The sequence below is a fragment of the Elephantulus edwardii genome, unplaced genomic scaffold (assembly GCF_000299155.1).
Source record: "Elephantulus edwardii isolate Elephantulus edwardi_28Jun2011 unplaced genomic scaffold, EleEdw1.0 scaffold00026, whole genome shotgun sequence".
In the NCBI taxonomy this organism is placed as follows: Eukaryota; Metazoa; Chordata; class Mammalia; order Macroscelidea; family Macroscelididae; genus Elephantulus; species Elephantulus edwardii.
In genome coordinates, this window is record NW_006399776.1 from 13557172 (window position 1) to 13570568 (window position 13397).

Genomic DNA, 13397 nt, shown 5'->3' on the forward strand with positions numbered 1-13397 from the left:
ATTTAACTAATGCAAAATGGTACTTTTAATCTAGTAACTACAACCTTTAACTATCATTTGCACATATCTAAAAAGTAAAATTTTATTCTTTTTAAATGTTAAACAATTTTAGGATTCTTTGAATCATTTTACCAGTAAACTCCTTTTCAACAAAGTAGCTTAAGAAGGCTGACTTTTAATCTTATCTGTTCAAATAACTGAAAAAAAAATGTGAAGAGAAATCACTTAAATAACAGTTCTAAGAATTCTCTTTGAAGATTATGTTATTAAAATTTTTTATTTAGAATTGTAGTTGTTGTATGTTGTTATGTGCTGTCTAGTCACCTACGACTCATAGCAACCCTATGTACAACAGCCCTAAACTCTACCCTATTCTGTGCCAATCTCACCATCTCCGACACAACTACCTCTGTTACTCGTCACTGAATCAATCCATCTCATCGAGGGTCTTCCTCTCCTGCACTGTCCCTCCACCCTCCCAAGCATGATGTCCCTCTCCAAGGACTGGTCCCACCTTGCAACATGTCCAAAGTATGTCAGACAAAGCTTCAGAATCCTTGACTCAAAGGATCAGCCCAACTTCACCCTCTCCAGGACAAACCTGTTTGTTTTCCTAGCAGTCCATGGTATATTCAATACACTTCTCCAACACCACAGCTCAAAGGCATCAATTCTTCTATCATCCCTAGTCATTGTCCAGCTCTCTGATGCATAGTGATTGCAAAGACCACGGCATGTATCAGGCACGCCTTAGTCTCCAGACTGAAACCTTTGAACTTCAGCACTTTAGATTGGTCTCTAACCACAGATGTTCCCATCTCAATATGTCTTTTAATTTCCTGGCTGCTGGTGCAAAGAGTGTTTACTGTGGAGCCAAGCAAACCAAAATTGTGAACAATCTCAATCTCTTCACCATCCATTATGATGCTGCCAATCAGCCCAGTGGTGAGAATCTTTGTTTTCTTGATATTAAGTCTCAGTCCACACTGAAGACTGCAGTCCCTGACCTTCCAAAGCAAGTGCTTCAGGTCCTCCTCAGTTTCAGCAAGTAAGGTTGTGTCATCTGCATAACTCAGATTGTTGATGATTCTTCCTCCAATCCTGATGCCACGTTTCTCCTCATAGAATCCAGCCTCCCAGATAACCTGTTCTTCATAAAGATTGAAAATGTATGGAGATAGGATTCAGCCCTGGTGTACACCCTTCCCAATTTTGAACCATTCACTGTTTCCTTGCTCTGTTCTGATGATTGCCTCCTGGTCCAACTATGGATTTCATATTAGCACAATCAATTGTTCTGGGATTCCCATTCTCAGAGTCAGCCACAGTTCGTTATGATCCACACAGTCAAATGCCTTTGCATAGTCAATGAAACAAAGATAGACATTCTTCTGGTACTTTTTACTTTCAGCCAAGATCCATCTAACACTAGCTACAATATCCCTAGTACCACGGCCCCATCTAAACCCAGCCTGCACATCTGGTAGTTTTCTGTTGATGTGCTGTTGCAGTCGTTTTTAGATAATCTTCAGCAAAATCTTGCTTGCATGTGATGTTAATGATATTGTTCAATAATTTCCACACTCTGTGGGATCGATCACCTTTCTTTGGAATGGGAACAAATATAGATCTCTTCCAGTCAGTTGGCCAAGTGGTTGTTCTCCAGATTTCTTGGCACAACTTGGTGAGCATGTCCAGGGAAGCATCTGTTAGCCAATTCTTTCAAAGCAGTCTGAACTTCTTCCTCATCACCATGGGCTCTTGCTCATATACTGTTTCATTAAATTCTTTGGAAAGCACATTCTTTTTATTAACATAATGATTTTTGGTTAAGGGGCAATCAAAATGAATACCACACAAGTTTGTAAGTTTTTAACTAAAAGACTTCCAATTTTTCTGCAATAATTATCAATAATAATGATGACAATGCTAACATTGTCTGAGTGCATAGAGTATACTTTATGTTCTATATGATCTATACTAATTAGTTTTCACAGAAGTTCATCTTTCAATATAACATTTCCTAGCCATTTTTGCTATGTAGATGGGAAGAAATATGTGAATGGTGTATGTTAGCATATCAACAAGGCTATCTATCATTCCACAAGGGGATTGGCCAGTCTCAACAATCTACAAAGGTACTGGATGGTTTCTCCAATATATTGAATAGCTTAAACCAAAGAGACAGATCTTCTGGCATCATGGAAGGAAAAGCAAGCCAAGGTAGGACACACTTCTTGCTCTAGCTACACCTATGACAGTAACTAGAGATCTGATGTGAGATGGGACCTTAGGAGGGAATAAACAATATTGGCAGGACTGAGAACTTTGTGGGAAAAATGAGTGGGAAGTCAATATTGGCAGGACTGAAAACTTGGGAACACTGGCTGAAAACCACAAGGCTCAAGGCTGGTATGCCTGTGTGCACATTTCAGGAATTATCTTGACTGTATTCTGTTATTAATCTATATTAAAAACTTTTTACTTCCTCAATATGGTTCTTTGTGGTCAGTGAGCTATAACATCGAATTTTGGACCCAGGAAAGCTGTAAGATTGGTGTTGAGATCTGTAGAACCAGGTAAAGGATTATGTGGGACATGTCTGACATCATGGGAATTGGTTTTGTGCTATTGATGATATTGATGGGAACAGTTCCCTTTTATGAAGTTGTTAAAGATCAAATATGGCAGTCTCTACATGGCCTTTGCTCTTTTTATAAGCAGGGGACATTTTTTTGGGGGGGGATCTATTACACAGTATGTAAAACTGAAAAAGTACCTTGTACTTAGTCACCCCAAATAGATACTAGACATTAGAGATGGATTGAAGGGCTGTTTATTTCTTAAGAAACCTATAATTTATTCATTATAACTCTCTACCAGGGTATATGGATTGAGCCTCAATGTCAAGGAGACAAAGATTCTCACCACTGGACCAATCGGCAGCATCAGGATGGATGGTGAAGAGATTGAGATTGTACACAGCTTTAGTCTGCTTGGCACCACAAATAACACTCTTGGCACCAGCAGCCAGGAAATTAAAAGGCTTATTGCCATGGGAAAGTCTGCTGTTAGGGACCTCTCCAAAGTACTGAAGAGCAATGGTGTCTCTCTGGAGACTAAGGTGCGTCTGATACAGACCATGGTCTTCGCAAGCACTTATTATGCATCAGAGAGTTGGACAATGACCAAGGAGGATAGAAGGAGAATTGATACCTTTGAGCTGTGGTGCTGGAGAAGAGTATTGAGAATACCATGGACTGCTAGGAAAACAAACAGATTTGTCCTGGAAAGGGTTAAACCGGGTGTATCCTTGGAGACAAGGATTCTGAGACTCCGTCTAATATGCTTTGGACATGTTGTGAGGAGAGACAGGTCCTTGCAGAAGGATTGGGTGGGTGGAGGGACAGCGCAGGAGAGGAAGGCCCTCTATGAGGTGGATTGATTCAGTGACTGGGATAATTGGGATGGGAGTGTCAGAGACAGTGTGATTGGCACAGGACGGAGCAGAGTTTAGGGCTGTTGTACATAGGGCCGCTATGAGTCGCAAGCAACTTGACGGCACATAACAACAACAAAACCAGGGTATAAATCAGAAGAACTTGTAATATAATTGTAGTATTGCTTTGGTGGTGGTGTTAGGTGCACTGGTAAAAACATGGCCCTAAGAATCAATGGGATACCACTGATATGTTTCAAATGACTGATGCAGCCTTGGATATGCTTACCACATGATTATGCCAAGAAATTTGGAGATCAGCTGCCTAGCCAACTGACTGAAAGAGATCCGTATTTGTTCCCATTCCAAGAAAGATGACCCAACAAAATGTGGAAAATATCAAATAATATAATTAATATCATATTGCTTTAGGTATATTGAATTGAAATCCACGTATAATAAGAAAACAATAGGATGTCCACAATGATCCACAAAATATAATTATCAAAAAAAGCATTTGTTTTAAATTTTATACTGATTGATAGACAAAGTTTGAATACACTGTTTTTTCATAAAAGATCCTTTCCATTTCCTTCACCTGACCCTCCCATTGAGTTGTGCAACCCTGTGATTAAAATCTTACTCACCCACGCATCCTCACCTCTCTATTTCCACTCCCCACCTCGGATCCTCATACTCATTCTATAATAATGGTTTTATACAGTATTTGTCCTTGTGGGACTGAGTTAGTTCACTCAGCAAAATGCTTTCCAGTTCCTCCCAAGTTAGGTAGTAATTTACAAAATCATCATTCCTGCATGCTGCATGCTGTTGCTGTTGTTGTTATGTGCCGTCGAGTCGTTTGGGACTCATAGGGACACTATGTACAACAGCCCTAAACCCTGCTCTATCCTGTGCCAATCTCATTGCCTCTGACACACCCATCCCGATTACCCCAGTCACTGAATCAATCCACCTCATAGAGGGTCTTCCCCTCCTGCACTGTCCCTCTACCCTACCAAGCATGATGTCCCTCTCCAAAGACCTGTCTCTCCTTACAACATGTCCAAAGTATGTCAAACGAAGCCCCAGAATCCTTGCCTCCAAGGAGTAGCCTTGTTTAACCCTCTCCAGGATGGATCATAATATTCCATTATATGAAAGTATCACAGCTTATCAATCTGTTCATTTGTGTTTGGACATCTAGACTGTTTCCATGTTCTTGTGATGGTGAATAGTACTCCTAGGAACACGGGTGTACCAGAAAGCATTTATTGAATGCAAACTGTCTACAGCTTCTACAGCCCAGAAACAAAAATAAAGAAATTATTATTACCAGCAGGTCAATTCCAGCTCAAAATGACTTGAGGACAGAGTAAAACTGCCCCATGGGGTTTCCAAGGTTTCAATCTTTGCAGAAGAAGATTGTCACATTGATAGGATTGAACCACCGACTCTGAGAGCTTAACTACACCACCAGAACTTCTTCCTGAGTCTCTACTAGATGCTATAAATCCAGTGTTAAATAAAACACAGGTAATCTCTGCCCTCAAGGAGCTTCGTAATAGTGGAAGTATCAGACAGTTTTTAATTGCTAATAAAGTAATTAGAAATATTGAAAATAGGAGTGCTATCTGAGACAACTATTACACCACTAGGAATACACCCTCAAGAAACAAGAGCTGAAACACAAACAGATATATGCACGCTTATGTTTATTGCAACATTATGTACAGTAACAAACATTCACATAATGGAGCTGTTGTTGTTAGGTGCTGTCAAGTCAGGTAGGACTCATAGTGATCCTATGAAAAGATGATCTGAACCCTGTTCTATCCTGCACCATCTTCACACTTCCTGACACACACAAGTGCCCAATGTGGCAGTCCCTGCATCAATACACCAGGGTAAGGGTCTTCCTCTCCTTTGCTGACCCTCCACCCTTCTCAGCATCATATCCTTCTCCAAGGAATGGTCCTTCCTAGCCACACACCCAAAGCACAGAGTTGAAGTCTCATCATTCTTGCCTCAAATGAGCACTCTGGCTGCACCCTCTCCAAGACATATCTATTTGTTCTCTTGGTCATCCAACACCACAGATCAAAAGCATAAATTCTTCTTCTGTTATCCTTATTCCTTATTCAGCTCTCAGATGCATAGTAAGTGATCAGAAAGACTAGACTATGGTCTGAACCAGATACACCTTAGTCCTCAAATTGACATTATTACTCCTCAATAATTTGGAGAGGTATGTAATTGCAGATTTCCCCAGTGCAATGTGTCTCCTAATTTACTCCATAAATTGGAGTACAATGCAGTATTGAAAAACAATTTACAACTTGGGAAACATTTGTTGTTATTATGTGCCATCAAGTTGCTTGCGACTCACAACAACCCTATGTACAAGAGCCCTAAAGGCTGCTCTATCCTGTGCTAACCTCACTGTCTCTGACACACTCATTCCTACCACCCCAATCACAGAATTGATCCATCTCATCGAAGGTCTTCCTCCCCTGCACCATCCCTCCACTCTGCCAAACATGATGTCCCTCTCCAAGGACCTTGCAATATGCCCAAAGTATGTCAGACGAAGCTACAGAATCCTTGACTCCAAGGAGCATTCTTGCTTCACCCTCTTCAGGACAAACCTGTTTGTTCTCCTAACAGTCCATGGTATATTCAACACTCTTTTCCAGCACCACAGCTCAAAGGCGTCAATTCTCTTTCTATCATCCCTAGTCACTGTCCAACTTTCTGATGCATAGCACGTAATTGCGAAGACTATAGCCTGGATCAGGTGCACCTTAGTCTCCAGCCTCATTGCTCATTTCTCTTCAGTATTCTTGAGAGGTCTCTCACAGCTGACTTTCCCAACTCATTTTGTCTCTTGATTTCCTGGCTGCTGGTACCAAGAGTGTTGACTGTGGGAAACATTACACAACATGAATAAGTCTAGAGGCCATTATGCTGAGTGAAATAAGTCTGCCATGAAAGAACAAATACTGTACAATATCATTGCTATAAAAATTTGAGAAAGGCTCACAAAGAAAAAGAATCAACATAGCACGGTTCCTGAGGTGTAGAGAGAGTAGAAAATTAATGCATCAACAATGCATGTTTTTACTGGAGTGAGTGAAAATAAGGACAATGTGAAATGAAAGGACAATAAGATATTATGTATGTTTTTTAAATAATTTTAATGAACATTTACAGAGATTTTGGATATCCATTTATTCATTGCTGCACTTCTCTCCCCGCCCAGCCTTCCCCTTCCCCCCAGTTTGCTCCTCTTTTATATAATACATGTTATGAAACTAAATGTTGTTGCTGTGTACCACTGAATTGGAACCAACTCATAGCTGACAATTCAGAGGGTTTTCAAAGGCAGTTAATCGCACAGGAAGAGAATACCCATCTTTCCCACATATGCATGATTTATTGACTAAAACTCACACACATATTATGCTTTATAAACTTTCACACAAAGAATAATAAAAAAGTCTTAAAACTACTCTTTAACAAATAATTATGGAGTTTAGAAAGGTGTCAGGTGATGTTTCTGGAGAGGTGATTGTTAAGCTGGGAGTTGAGGTAAGGAACGACCATGCCCAAATATGGGAGGGATATTCTGGGCTAAGTATTAAAAACAAAGACCCTATAGCTAGAAAAATTGAAACCGGTGTGTGGTGTATTCAATAAGAAGGCTCTTTGTTTCTACACTGATCCTCTAATATTCTCCATTTCAGTTATCCATATTAACTTCACCAAGTGATCCAAATAAAATATACAGGAATTGTATATTGTTTCCTGGTCCCTCATTCCACACCAATCAACATCGAATCAATCTTGTTGACTTAGACATTACCTGAATTATTCCAATCCTTTTCATCTCCACTCACCATCCTAATTCAAATTATAATCATTATTGCTACAGATTCCTAATTTGTCTCCCTGCTTCTTTTCCTCTGATTCCACTCTCCATGCAACAATAAGTCAGATATCAAAAGTATAACACAGTACACACTAGACAAAACTCTCAAACAGCTTCCTTTCATACTTTCCTCATACTTTCGTATGGTGGTTTATATCTTATTTTTAAAGTTTTCATTTGTGTCACCTTCTAAATGAAATATTCAAGTGGCTTTTGATTGAGTTTTCTTTCCTCATTCATGGTTCAGTCCAAGATAGGGCTGACCTACTCTAGCATATCTATTCATGTTCATCTGTTTTACATAAGGTTTTCAGAGCCTATTATTTCAGATTTGTCATTTCTCCTTAAAGGAGTGATTAAAGGAAAATTCTCTTTTTGTATCATTTATATGAATATTATTTAAATATCTAGGTGATCATTCTGAAGCTTAGTCTGACTTATTTTGGGCATACTGCAAAGAGGGACCAGTCCTTGGACAGGGACATCATGCTTGGGAGGGTGGAGGGACAGTGTAAGAGAGGAAAATCCTCAGTGAGATGGATTGATTCCGTGACAGGAGTAATAAAGGTAAGTGTGTTAGAGACAATAAGGTTGGCACTGGATAGAGCAATGTTCAGGGCTGTGATACATAGGGTCTCTCTGAGTTGCAAATGACTAACAGCACACAACAACACAACAACAGGTAATAGTTATATTTATCTAACTTACATAGAGCCTTTATATAATTTATTCAATGGGAATCTGGTGGCATAATATAGGAGGAGTTGTACTGCTAACTCAAAGGCCTTCCCTCTCTGGCTATTGAAATCCATGAGGGGCTTGAAGGAAGAGAGATGGCCAATCACGTCGCCTATGATTTACAGCCTCATAAACCCAATGGAGAGTCAGCTATGAGTCAATCCCAACTCAAACAGCAGAGAGAGAGAGAGAGAGAGAGAGAGAAAGAAGAGGAGAGAGAATATATGAATGTATCTTTAATTACTAAACAATTAACAAAGGCATTTACATCAGTTCTATCTACTCTGCTCATTTTAGGTGGGGATGGTTTGAAGTGATTTTTTCTAGCCAGTGGAAACAAAGATAGGAGGTTCTTTCTTTCTCCTCAATCAGGTCCCACAGTCTCTTTCTGGATTATAAATCTCCGTCAGGCAAAAATAAACATATACACAAAGGTTTAAAAAGTAAGCAACACACATATTCAACCTCACAATGGCATTGATTGCCCTCTTACAATGAACAGACAAAATACTGATAGGATGAATCTTTCTTCCAGCTATATTTTAGAGGCATTTATCAATTCTCTGGTCTACACAGGTCCTATTTACTCGAAAGTTTAGTCTCCAAGTGTTCTTCCCTCAGCCACTAGCCACAGACCTTTTGTTCACAGACTTATTGGTGTGACCTCATCTCTTCTTATTCTTTTCCAGATTTCTTTATTTTCACCTCATTCATCTTTTGTCTTTCATTCTAGAAAAGCTTTCATCTCATTTCTTTTTCCCATAGGACTTCATAGCCAAGCAGAGATACCAGCAAGAATCTTAACATTTAACAGTAAGTAATTTGTTTACCTTAAGGGTGCAACAATGAATGAATGGAATTCCAAAATCTCTGTAGATGTTCATTGAAATGAAAAATAAACAAACTAAATTAATAAAAAAAAATAATGTATACTGGACTTAAATAGGAGGGAGAAAAACTGTTTAAAAGAGATATGTGATTAGGTATTTCTGTCATGACAGGAGTCTAGAGCAATGGTTACATGGTGGAGTGGACCTGAGGGAGGTTTTGGGTTTTTTTGGTTTTTGGGGTTTTTTTTCCTGAGGGAGGTTTTGTAAAACAATGAAAGAATTTTTCTTTTACTTTTCCAAGAGGGTAGTGTTCTGGGGGGAGGCTTGGGAGGGGAGGAATGTGCAACCATGAACGAATGGAAATCCAAAGCCTCTGTAAATTTTTACAGAAATTAATAATAAATTTAAATATTTTTAAAAAAGTAATAAGGTCCTAATCCCCAATAAAGCACCTCTCCTAGCAGAAAAGAATTTTCACTTTTCCAGTCTTTGTGTTAGAATGAGCAATATAGTTTTTAAATACAAACAATAAATAGGTAATCATACACATGGGACAGCATGTGTTTTCGCACACACATCATGACCATTGGCATTTAAATAATTCCTCTTGCTCAAGTGATTCCCTAACTCTTTAAATTCTATTCTTGAATCTATAAAGTAGCAACAAGATCACTTCCTTTGATGATATTAGACTTGCAGCAGGAGAACTTTTCCCAAAGCAATTTGTTAGCATAGAACCAAGTGTTATTTTGACTTTAAAGTCAAAATAAACATCATGCTCCAGGAGCACTAAATTGACTTAATTTTTATATGGCAGACTCAGAATAAAAAGTCATTGTAATCTATTCCTAAAACATGTGGATGAAAACTTTATGGATTCCAGTAGAACATTGGCACAACTTACTTACTTTAAAACAGTCATCAGTAGAGATCCTAATAAGAGAAAACATCGGGTTGGTAACATGAGGGCAGCAAGGGTGAGGAAGACCCACAGTAAGATACATAAGCACAACAGGTGCGATCGTGGACTAGAACATGCCAGTGGTCATGAGGATGACAAGACGAGGCGAGGTTTAAGTTCTCCATGAATCTGATTTGACTCGGGCACAGCATTATCTATAGATCTCTCTTGAGGACCAACTATTTACTGATATGTTTTAAAATTGTATTGATTTACAACATTTTAAGTTTATCATGCCCAATACAATGACTAATTTTTCTCTCAATGGGATTTTATAGTTCTTTACAGTATGCAATTATATCTCTGTAAATATTCCTGTAAATCTCTTAAAGCAAATGATATCTTGCCTCTGAGAGTTAAGTAAACATATTTTTTCCCATGTATATGATCGTTTTTGTTCCTGGTCTGTCTGATCCTGAAAATTCTCATGAAACATTTCCAATATGGGCTCATATATTTTATAGACCAGATATAGCTTCTAATATCACAGCAATACACAAGCCACCATAGTACAACAAATTGACTGACAAGTGGTCCAATCCTCATATAGCATAATTGGAAAAGGAATGATTTGGAGTCAGAGGACCAGATTTCATTACTTTGGTCAAATGACCTCAAGCAAGCTCTTAATCTTCCTGACGGATGTTTGTTGCTTATGTTTATTATGTGGGTTGCTATTTTATTATTAAATGGAAATCTCACCAGGAAAGCCTTGTGACTAGGTTTTCAAGTTCTTTATGCTAATCTCTCTTTCTCTCTCCCTCATTGTTGTCAAGTGATAACTGACTCATGGCTGATCTTCCGTTAGGTTTTCAAGGCTGTAATCACAGATGAGGCAGTTACACATCTTTCTCCAGTGGAGCTGCTATGTCTTTGAATCACCAGAGAGGTTCAGTCCTTGGATTAGCAGTGTAACCCCCTATATTCTATGCCACCAGAGTTCCCTTATATTCTAATATTTTATTAGTAAGGCTTTTCCTTATCTATACCCTGTCATGAAAGAACCCAGGAAATTCAAAGGCAGTAGAAATCAGATAAAATGATCTTAGGACATTTTTTAAAAATAGGCAAATTTAGTAATTAAAACACACTCAATAATTCAATGGAATTAAGCTATTTGTTACTTATCTTGACTTTAGAAAGACACATCAATATTTTAATTAAGCGTCCTCCTTAACTCCTGATTGCTCACAGTCACAGCAGGGAGATTATACAAGTCATTGTAAGGCAAGACTTGACAGATTATTTTCTCACTGAAAAAATATTTTCTCACTGAAAAAATCAACAATGTTCACTGAACACGTACATGTCTTCTCAGTACCTTGAGAGAATCAAGCACTCTAAAAATTTCCCCCTTAACAAAAAAGCACGTTTTGGTTTTTTCTTCTTCTCCTCCAATTCAAGTGCTTCTTATGCCCTGTGATGAAGGAGGAAGTTGCTCTGAAGGAATTGACGTAAAACACGGCCACAGGAATTGGTGAAATGCCAACTGAAACACTTCAACAAACAGATGTAGCCCTGGGTGTGTTCACCAAGTTGTGCCAAGGATAACTACCTGACCAGTTGACTGGAAGAGATCTAATATCTCATTCAAAAAAAGGTGATATGACAACACATGGAAATTATTGAACAATATCACACACAAGTAAAATCTTGCTGAGGATGATACTTAAAACAACTAGGATAGTACATCAACAGAGAACTACCAGAAATACAAGATGGACTGAGAAGAGGCTATGACACTAGGGTCATAATAGTCATATGGATCTTGGCTGAAATCAGAGAGTACTAGAGGAATGTCTATCTGGGTTTCACGGACTATGCAAAAGCATTTGACTGCGTAACCTTGACAAGAATGGGAATCCCAGAACAGTTAATAGTGTTCATGCAAAACCTATACTTGGACCAAGAAGCAGTCATTAGAACAGAACAAGGAAAAACTGCATGGTTCAAAACCACAAAAGGAATGTGTCAGGAATGCATCTCTATACATTTTCAATCTTTAAGCAGAACAGATCAATTATGAAGAAGAATGTGACATCAGGATTGGAGGAAGACTCATCAATCTGTACTTTGCAGATTATAAAACCTTGCTTGCTGAAACTGAGGAGAACCTAAAGCATTCTTTGCAAGGATTAACTACAGTCTTCAAAATGGTTTGAAGCTCAGCATCAAGAAACAAAGATTCCCATCGCTAGATCAATTGACAGCACCATGTTAGATGAAGAAGAGATTGAGACTGCTAATTTCAGCTTTCTCAATTTCACAATCAACATTCTTGTCACCAGCAATCAGGGGGGAAAAATACAAATCACATTAGAAAAAAATCCACTGTCAGAGACCTCTCTCTCCAGAGTACTGAAGAACAATGATGTCAGTTTAGAGACTAAGGTGTGCCTAATGTAGGCATGGTTCTTGTAATTGCTTGCTAAGGATCAGAGAACTGGACAATGACTAAGGATGACAGAAGATGAATTGATGCCTTAAATGGAGCTGCAGTACTTAACATGCATACCATGGACTGCCAGGGAACAAAAGTGTCTTTTCTGGAGATAGTGAAACCACCACAGTTTTTCTTCAAGGCAAAGATTTTGAGCCTCTGTCTCACCTACTTTGGGCTTGTTTCCAGGAGGAACCAGTCCTTGGAGAAGGATATCATGCTTGGAAAGATTGTGGGACAACACAGGAAAGAAAGACCCTGGATGAGATAGAGTGGCACAGTAACTGGGGTAATGAGGTTAGATATATTAGAGACAGTGATATTGGCTCAGGATAGGGCACAGTTGAGAACTTTTGTATGTAGGAGTCGTTACGAGTTGCAGTCGACTCGACGGCACATAATAGCAACAACAATCCTGCAATAGTCTGAGGTCTAGAGGTCTGGCTCAGGTAAGGACTCACATCTGCCAATTCTACAGCATCTTCATTTCCATAGACGTTCTGCAGTAGCAACATTTGCATTTTCATTACTGAAACTTCCCAACCAGATAATTTCACTTCATATACTGTAGACCCTCTGAGTCTTCCAAATAGTTGGAATCTGATTCACAGGAGCCTCTTCTCATTAGACAGTTTCCCTTCACTTTCCTCACGCTATGAAGCTTGCTAGGCCAAAGATTCGCCTTACCTTGCCTTGTGATCCATTTCCTCAGAATTTTTCTTTGGCAGGAAGATTGGGATGTTTAAGTATCAGAGTCCCTGGGTGCTTCCCATTGCACCCATTTTGTTCTTTAAGGAATCATTAGAATTTGGCTGAGAGGACTGAACAGCGGGCAAGCAGAGAGTTTCTAAAAGAGCAGCTCAGCATGATATTTCTTCCTGAGGTGCAGTGGAGTGCTTCCTATAACAGAAAAGGTAGCTGCAACCAATCACCTTTTTGTTTTATAAATTTGGTGGTCTCACACTATCTGTTCCAAGGATTTCTCCCTCTAGTCTTGAAGCTTCGGGCAAACTTTGAATAATGAATGGGAGGAGCTGGGTTAGGGGGAGCTGGGGAGA